This window comes from Tasmannia lanceolata, unplaced genomic scaffold, assembly GCF_043159265.1.
Source record: "Tasmannia lanceolata isolate RefF3 unplaced genomic scaffold, GAP_Taslan_0.1 ptg000029l, whole genome shotgun sequence".
NCBI lineage: Eukaryota > Viridiplantae > Streptophyta > Magnoliopsida > Canellales > Winteraceae > Tasmannia > Tasmannia lanceolata.
Genome location: NW_027518706.1, coordinates 9,893,940 through 9,903,805, shown reverse-complemented (window position 1 = coordinate 9,903,805; position 9,866 = coordinate 9,893,940). Strand labels below are relative to the sequence as shown.

The following is a 9,866-nucleotide window of genomic DNA, read 5'->3' as shown; positions in this document are numbered from 1 at the left end:
AGCATAGAACTGGCGGTAGGACTGATTGGATAATTTGCTTTTCTTAGGGACTATTAAGCAATTATTTTACCATGTCGGGATTAATCAGCAAAAATAAAGAAAGATGAAACCAAGTAAAAAAAATGGGCCAAGAATGATATGAGAAGTGTTTTTATAGGATGTTGATATAGGTTGTTCATAAACTCGAACCCCGTTAAGGATAATTCACATCCCTTGTAATCTGATTGGACGTCAAAAAGCTTTAAGAAGGACAACCTCTATTTTTTTGTATTTAATTTTTTGAACTTCACATCCTGATTCTTAGTTCCTTCCATATGTTGGTCTGGTGCTCTCAGCTTCTACTGAGAAATAATGTGAAAATATGCCTTGAAACTCTGAAATATTCCAGATTTTTTTCCGTTATTTGTAGGAATGTTAGCATAAAATATGGTTGGTTAGTAATAAAATTTCAGTGACGTTGAGTTGAGCATGTTGTGTACTTTGAAAATAATTCAACATTTGGAAAATTACTTTTGTAGGGTTCCTTGTAATCTATGATTTGCCTTTATTGTTTCTAACTTTTAATTCTCAATGATTCAACTCCAATATGCAGGTCTTGTGGCTAAACGCCTTTGTCAATGATGCGACAAAAAGACATGCCTCAAGATTTTCTCTTTTATATTGATGATGATTGGTCATGAGGGCATGTTTGAGGTCATTAGGAGCGTTATGCCTGGGCCTTTTGTATCCCTCGTCGCAGAAATATTTGCTTGCACAGTTTGTCAAAAAAGCATACAAACTGAAGTACTATTGAGATCATTAGGAATGCCATGTCTGTGCCTTCTCTATCCCTTCTGCCAGAAATATTTGCTTGTGCAATCGGTCAAAAAACATACAAATCCAAGCACTACGTGCCGTTTTCTTCTATTTTGTTTCTTTATTTATAGAGGAATAAATCTTAACAATCAGGTATTTCAAAACGACCTGTTTATTTTTTTTCTAATTTTGGAATGAATGAATGAACGTTCTGTACTGTATATAAGATTCCAAAAGCTTATCTATATGTAATTCTCAATTTGGTTTGATCATGCCATTGAAAATGTATATATTTGCTATCCAATCAATAAGTATCAACATGCATTTTTAAACAACTTTAATGACTGAAACTGACATATTTATCATTTAATGAAATATGGCTTTTACAGTTTAATATTCTAAAATATAAAATACTTCAATCGCACGTGCTCTAGTTAATAGATAAAGAGGGGATTAGGAAATAACGAACCTGAGATGGTAGAGTCAGTCGGAGAAGGGTTGAGAGATAAAATCACCGTTTCAGTGGGCACGGTAGCAGGGGAGTAGGGTACTGATGCATTTGCTTTTCTTCTTCATTGTTGGACGTGGCGAAATGTAGATATTGGGTACATGGGCTGTCTTGTGCCAATCCTCTCCTCTCTCCCTTTCGCATCGTCTCCCCAAATTTGGACAATTGATAATAGACAGTCTTTGGAGTGCGGTAAGGCGTTGTAGTCCGGCGGGCAATGAAGTCATATTACCACAATCTTCGATGGCCAAATATTGAAGTGATGTGAGCTTCTCAATCCACTCTGACAAATTCACCATGCTCGGACATCCTATAGATAGATGCTGCAGTGTGGTGACATGCAGTAGCCCATCTGGCAATGATGCCAACTCATCACAAGAACTGATTTCTAGTTTTTTTAGGGCAGTGAGGTACCGCAAGTCATACGGCAAAGAAACAATCTTTTTACAGCCAATAATCTCCAATGACTGAAGAGATTTCAAACACCCATCTACCAATGATTCCAACTCATCACAATCACCAATTTTCAGATTTTTGAGCGTAGTGAGGTACCGCAAGTCATCCGGCAAAGAAACGAGCTTTTTACAGCCCACCATAACTAATGATTGAAGAGATTTCAAGCCCCTTAGTACCCCTTCCTCCTCGGGTAATGATGCCAGGTTTTCACACCATCTAATCTCTAACTGTTCCAGAGATGTGAGGTTTTGCAATCCCTCTGGCAACGACGTCAGCTCCTTACAACCCGAAATGCTCAATGACTTGAGAGCAACGAAATTGTTGAGCTCCCTAGGAAGAGTACTCCTCAACTTGTTGCAATGCCCAATTTCTAAACGTTGGAATGCATTGCCATCTCGTAGAAAGCATTCTGGAAAGGATGACATCTCATCAAGATGATCAATATGAAGGGAAGTAAGATGCAGAAAACATGGCAGGGAGATCAACTTTGGGCAGCCTTGAATCGTCATTTCATCAAGGCAAGGAAAAGCTCCTCCTTCCTCCACTGATGCCCACATCTCTAAATTTTCCATAAAACATAGCGATAGTCTTTTCAAAGATGGAAAGGAAAATCCATTCAATGTGCTATTACAGTAAAACTCATTGTTGATTTTCTTCAATGCATGCATTCCATTTATCTCAAGATTCTTGAGTGAGGGAAGTTGCCCAAGTGGTGGGAGATTTTCACATCTCCAGCAATTTTAAGAGAAACATTAACTACATTTGTGAGAAATAAATTCTGAAATCGAATTCCCTCATAGTCTGTTATCCGCAAATCTTTCAAATTACAGTGTGGTTCAAGGCCTTCTAAAACTTCTTCCTGCATCTCAACATCACCATGATCATCCCCCCATGATAACTTCAATTTTCTGAGGTTTTTCTCGCGTTTCAAGTTGGCTTGTTTCGCATCACTTGCATTTCTCACAAGGCTAAGTTGTTTTATTGAAAGTTCTCCTTTAAGGTTTAAATTGCTCAACTCACTGAGGCGGCGTCCTTCCTCGTCACCCACAATGAAATGGATAGCGTTAGGAGGCAACTCAGCTGCCCAATCCCAATGGGCACACAAGTTAATGACCTACAACCAAGTATTTACATGTCGGAGGCTACTCATTTTTCTCATGTCCTTGGGCAAATTACTGAGGTGGTGACATTCTCTCAGTTTCAATGTTTGCAAATTTTGTAGGTTGGTAATTGATTCAGGTAATGTTTCAATGTATTCACTATCGGAGAGGTTGAGGTATGTTAGCTGCTTCAAATTAAATATAGAATCTGGGATCTCTGTACGTTGCCAACCACTAAGATCTAGGCATCTCAAGTATCTAAGTTCCTTGATGTTGCTAGGGACCTGGAAATTATAATCACAGCCAAATAGGATTGTCCGTGTGGTTTTGATCTTATACAGTATGACCCCCACCATAGGATGATCCAAACCGTCCATTAGATGGGCCACAGCCTAAATAGGTTGTGCCCCAAAATTCATTTCCATAGGTTGATCCTAACCCTCTGATCTGAATGCTAGAGGGTTGATCCTAACCCTCTATAGATTGGAGGGTTAGGATCAACCTTATAAATAATTTTTGGGGCACAATCTATTTAGGCTGTGGTCCATCTAATGGACGGTTTGGACATCCTACGACGTGGGCCACACCGTACTTTTAATAAAGTGAGGAGTGCCCTCAGCAAAATACAGTAGTGCTGATATCACTATAAATTGAAGATCCCTCTAAATATTGAACTACAGTGGTTCAAGTTATTGTTTTTATTTTTATCAAAACGAAAAAACAAGAAGTTTTGGAAAATCTTTTCTTTTCCAAACAATTAATGCAATCCAAACAGTGCCTAAAACTACACTAAAAGTTCCAATACATTACAAATGTTATTTAGGTAAAGCAATAAAAGGATCCAACACAATTTAGTGATAATAATCGGCAGAGTAGATAATTTAGTCATAATTTGAAACAGAGATAATGTTTATCAGAAATACATTTCACTAAATTTTGATGAAGAAAGCCTTCATAAACCACAATCTCCACACTAGAATCCACATCTGAAATCTATTGAAAAATCCAAGAGGAGGAGGAGTAGCCAGCTTGGCTCGGACATAACATGGGCAAACACACTACAAGAAGACAAGAATCAGATAGAAAGAGGCAACCCTTATTAAAACTACCACAACAGAGGCTTAGTACATATAACTGAAAATAGAAGCAAAAACCAAATAGTAATCCCCCGCCCCAAGAGCAGACCACAACCTCAAGAAACATACAAAAACCAACATAGACCTCTGACACGAGCAGAGCAAATCCCGAACAGAGAATTCTACCCCCAAACTCAGCCACAAATCTGCAGAAAATCCTCCAAGCAGCCAAAAAGGTAGCAGAATAATATTTGGTATAAATTGGTTAGATAGATGAAGGAAAATTAAAGAAAGAAAGTACGTTATATAATTAAAAGATAAAAAGGGGATTAGGAAATAACGAACCTGGGATGGTAGAGTGAGTCACGGTTGAGAGATAAAATCATCCGTTGTTGGGCACTGGCATCATTCAATGTAGATATAGGGTACATGGGCTATCTTGTGCCAATCCTCTCCTCTCTCCCTTTCGCATCGTCTCGTCAAATTTGGACAACCGTAAATAAACAGTTCTTGGAGTGAGGTGAGGCGTTGTAGTCCGGCGGGCAATGAGGTCATCCAGATGATTAATATTAAGGGTGGTAAGATGCAGAAAACATGGCAGGGTGATCAACTTTGGGCAGCCTTGAATCATCAATCCATCAAGGCAAGGAAAAGCTCCTCCTTCCTCCACTGATGCCCACTTCTCTAAATTTTCCATATCCCATAGCCATAGGCTTTTCAAAGATGGAAAGGAAAACCCATTCAATGTGCTATTACCGTAAAACTCGTTGTCGATTTGCTTCAATGCACGCATTCCATATATGTTAAGACTCTTGAGCGAGGGAAGTTGGCCAAGTGGTCGGGAGATTTTCACATCTCCTGCAATTTGAAAGAGTAACATTAACTAGATTTGTTAGCAATGAATATTAATTCTGTATCCATCCTGGAAATCGAACACCCTCATAGTCTGCTATCTGCAAATATTTCAAATTACCATGTGGCTCAAGGCCTTCTAACACTTCTTCATGCATCTCAACATCACCACCATCATCACCCCATGATAACTCCAATTCCCTGAGGTCTTTCTTGCTTTTCAAGTTGGCTTGTTTCGCATCACTTGCATTTCTCACAAGGCTAAGTTGTTCTATTGAAAGTTCTTCTCTAAGGTTTAAATTGCTCAACTCACTGAGGCAGCATCCTTCCTTGTCACCCATAATGAAAATGGATAGTGTTAGGAGGCAACTCAGTCGCCCAATCCCAATGGGCACACAAGTTAATGACCTACAACCATAAGTATCTACATGTCTGAGGCTACTCATTTTTCTCATGTCCTTGGGCAAATTGCAGAGCTTGTAACATTGTCTCAGTTTCAATGTTTGCAAATTTTGTAGGTTGGTAATCGATTCAGGTAATGTTTCAATGAAATTACTATAAGAGAGGTTGAGGTATCTTAGCTGCTTCAAATTACATATAGAATCTGGGATCTCTTTACGTTCCCAACCACTAAGATCTAGGCATCTCAAGTATCTAAGTTCCTTGATGTTGCTAGGGACCTGGGAATTATAACAATGGCGCAATAGTATTGTCCGTATGGTTTTGGCCTTGAACAAACTCTGATCATTTAATAGTGAAGAAGGTAAATGAGAATAGATATATCGTGTCAATGGAGGAAAAATTTTGGCTTTTTCCCCATCCACGATATAACACTTGTTCCCAATAATAGACTGTGCAAGATCGTGCACCAAGTCATGCATCTTGCACCTTGTTATATTTCCGTTATCGCCTTTTTCTATGTCTTGGAAGAAAGACCTCCATAATAAATCATTGAAAATCTCATTTCCAATGTCTTCCAACTCCATTGTTCCATTAGGGGTAACAAAGCCATTAGCCATCCATAAAAGAATAAGTTCTTCTTTCTTAATGGTAAAGCCTTTAGGGAACACAGAACAAAAAGAAAAACATTGCCTTAGATGAGATGGCAAATTAGTATAGCTCAATCTAAGAGCAGGCAAAATTTCATCTTCTTTATGTTCCCATATTTGGCTGTCTCTTACAGACAACCACGAAGCTTCCTCCTCCCTTTTGAGACCCAGAGGCTTCCTAGTGCCTTTGCTGCTAACGGCACACCCCCACATTTCTTGACAATATCTTTACCAATTGCAACCAAGTTTGGATGCTCTTCACTTCTCCCTGATACAAATGCTTGACTCTCAAACAGAGACCAACAATCACTGTCCGACAAACCAGTCAAGTGGAGGATGGAGTAATGAAGCGCACCCATCATCAATGCAACCGTTTCATTACGAGTAGTTACAATGATTTTGCTCCCTTTACCTTTATATCTTAAGATTTTCTTCAGATTATCCCACTTTTCTCTATTTTCATTCCATACATCATCAAGTACAAGCAAAAATCTCTTCTCAGATATTATATCTCGGAGGCGTTTTTGCATCTCCTCCAACTCTTTGGGAATAGTTGTACTTCCAGTTGCAGATTCTAAAATTGCTTCTACAAGTCGTTTAACAACAAAATCACATAAACCCGCATTCTAAGCTCAAAATGGCGCTTTACTTTCTGGTCGTTGAGGGCCCATTGAGCTAATGTGGTTTTCCCCAGACCCCCCATGCCAACAATGGCAATAACCGGGACATCATTTTCATTGCTCACATCGGTTAGCAATAGTTTTACAATCTTTTCTTTAACTCGTCTCTCCCATAAACTTCTAATTCATTTACTAAGGACACAGTGGGTGTTCTCTCTTGACTCTCAGGACTCGTAGTTGTTACATCCATTTTGAACATTTCCCTCTCTTCTGCAATTTTTTGTAATCTCGTGAGGATTTTTTTTGTCCTAGTTCCTATCTTATGGCGTTGGAATTGTAAACAAGGTAAGAAGGTATTGCTTACCTGAATGTTGCCACACCCAATTGAGCGTAATCGCTGAGCTTCCACAGCCCAGTCTGTCAAGATGTCATCAGCATCATAGGCCGCAGCTATAAGATTTGAGAGCCAAACCTTGAGCTGCTCATTCTTGACCGCAATCGCCTCTGCGTTTGGGAGTATAGCACGAATCATAGGTAAGATTCTCTGAAGCACTTCCACATCATCCTCAACATCCCCCAGTAACTGAAGCTCATTTTGGATTAGAGAGTCCAATTTCCCAAGCAGCATACCAATGATAGCATACGCCATGTTTATCGAATTTTGGCCAAAATTTCAGGATTTCGGCTGAAATTTCCGTTTCGGCTAGGTCCGAAATTTAAGCTGAAACCGAAATTTCAAACCATGGTCAGGGAAGAGTCACAATAACACAAATTGGCCAATAATAATTTTAGGGAAGTGTCCAAAAAACTACAACCCAAGAATCACGGTGTGACAGACCCGCATCCCACGGGATCCCGCTTGGGTGGTGACCGACATTACCTCCCTAAAGAGAGATGTGATGATGCAAGGACGCCTCAGGTCCTGAATTGAATAAGATGATGTCATCCTGATTTTTATAATCTCCCCAAAGTCCTGAATGTCACTCAGACTTTAACATGAGCCCAACCCTAACTCCCAACGTGAGTATGTCTCTAACATGAGACCGAGCGGCCTGGTTGCGAGATTACATTCTTAATAAAAGTTGTTTAAAGTACATATAGGTAAGCACTAATACTGCTCAATGCGTATGTTCTATGTACTTCATGTAGGTACATAGAAACCATTTTTTAGTCTCTTTGGTGAAATCCGTGAATGGATTCATTTCATAGAAGAGTGGCAAAGTTTTTCGGCCGGCTGCCAACCTTATGCCAACCCTCCTCCTTTATCCTGGCTTGGGACAGGCTATGGAAAACACAGGCTGTGGAAAACACATTCATTTTATAAGACAGCTGTGTGGCCAGCCATGTTGTACGGCTCAGAATGTTAGGCCACCAAAAAGCAGCATGTGCATAAGATGAGTGTAGCGGAGATGCGAATGCTTAGATGGATGCGCGGCCACACAAGGTTTGATAGAATTAAAAATGAAGACATTCGTAAATAGGTGGGAGTGGCTCTAATCGAGGAGAAGATGAGAGATCACCACTTAAGATGGTTTGGACATATCCAACGTAGGCCTTTGGATGCTCCGGTGAGAAGAGGTGACTCGTGCCAAATTGAGGGAGTAAAAAGAGGTAGGGGTAGACCGAAAATAATATGGGTAGAAACAGTGAGGAAAGACTTGATAGCTAGAAACATAACATAGAACATAACCTTGGATAGGATAGAATGGAAGAAAATGATCCACGTAGAAGAACCCAACTAGAACCAGGATTAGAGCCGGATAGATCCCTTTTACCTTCTTCATGAATTTTTTTATCTAAATGATTCATTTAGCCGACCCCAACTAGCGTGGGACAAAGGCTTTGTTGAGTTGAGTTTGGTGAAATCCGTGCTGTGATGGCCCCAGTACCTATGAACTTTGGTATATAATTTGCAGCAGTACCAATAGCACTTGTTTTCTCGCCAGATAGATAGAAAACATGGTGCAACAGGAATGTTGTTAGGGCAATGGCAAAGAGTTGGACAAAGATATTGCGACTTCGCTAGAGATAAAGTGCGGGAGGCGAACTACAATATATATATCTCATTATTAATACTCTATAATACCTTATATAAAATATGCCCACCGGCAATAATAATTATATGATTCCCAATTGTACTTCATGCTTGCAATACAAGTTATGCAGGAGAGAAGAGAAAAATGCAAGTGAAATGCTATTTAAACGAGCCAACAATGTTGGCATGTGGTCGTGTGCGCATCAGATCCATCTCAAGCATGTCGTGGTATATATCATGATTTCCCACACTGTTTGCACAAACCATGACAATGCCTCGGAGACCCTCGATATAGATTCCTCGTTCCAATAGCATTTCTCAAAATAGAAATTGTGGAGGGGTATGTTATGAATAAATAATACAAAGAGGTGTAGGCCATGTTTGGCAACCAAGAATATTTTTTTCCATGGAATATTAGTTTACTCAACGGTGACACTGAGGGCATGAGAGGAAGAGACCTGTGAGGGTGTGAATAGAGTGTAGGGTGAGAAAGGCTAAAAATTAAGGAGGGAAAAAAACTCTACTTTTCCCTAATTTTTACCATTTTATCATCTTCTTGTTTCAATTCATATGAAGTCGGAAGGAGTTAGGCATTGACTCCGCTCAATCTGTCAATTGACTTCTGATGGCGTCGGAATCCGGGTCTGTGATCGCGCGGTGGGTAGAGAGCCTCGCGGGGTCTGCAATCACAAACAAAGGGGTCAGGGGGGTCCGGGGTGGGTCCCGGACGACCACTTCGACACCCAAGTAAGATTATTGACCAATCAATATAAAAAACAGCGAGAAGAGGCGAGGGTTTGGTCAAGTTTACCAAGGCCAAGGCGCAAGTTCTTTTCTTGGTGTGTGGGTGGATGGGTCAGAGGGGACTAACAAGGAGAGTGGGATTAAGCTCCCGGCCTCCTCTGTTGTTGCCTTGCCTCTTTCTTTCTTTTCCGGTTGTCTTGAGGGAGATTCAAAACTCTTTCTTTCGGCCTCTTCCCTTCTCCCCCTTTTAAGGGGTGGCGTGCGGACCTTTTCATCATCATAGAGAGAAAACCTTCCTTTGCAGGATTGGGTCGTTCTCCTGTTTTGACGGCGCGCGTGGTTTCGCTGGATAATCCCTTTCATAATTTGTGATGATGAGGCTTGGACGGCGAGAAGGTGACACGTGTCGTAATCGTATGGTCTTGTCGTTTATCAGCACCTTTCTTCATGATAGTTAGGCTCCATTGGTGCATGGACGACACGTGGCAAGATTTGGGAGTAGCACCGTATTTATGTCCCATCATAATACCCACTTTCTCCTTTGGTCCATTGAATGGGCCAAAGGAGTAATGTCTGGTCAAACAATGCCATGGTGAGGGCATTTATGGGGGCTCCGGAGTACGAGGAGACG

General features: G+C 40.5%; 1 protein-coding gene and 1 pseudogene across 4 annotated transcripts in view; both read right to left on the bottom strand.

The window, feature by feature from the left end:
• Positions 1-1,305: 1,305 nt before the first annotated feature.
• LOC143859030 (disease resistance protein RGA2-like) lies at positions 1,306-7,105 on the bottom strand (annotated as a pseudogene).
• LOC143858924 (lactoylglutathione lyase-like) overlaps positions 3,834-9,866 on the bottom strand; it is a 44,347-nt gene continuing 38,314 nt past the window's right edge. For 2 of the 4 annotated variants that reach the window (XM_077369632.1, XM_077369635.1), the window contains exon 9: positions 3,834-4,141. The gene's annotated coding sequence lies outside the window, so the exon portion shown is untranslated. Of the gene's footprint in view, positions 4,146-9,866 lie in introns of all 4 variants that reach the window. The other 2 variants (XM_077369634.1, XM_077369633.1) reach the window with 2 other exon arrangements.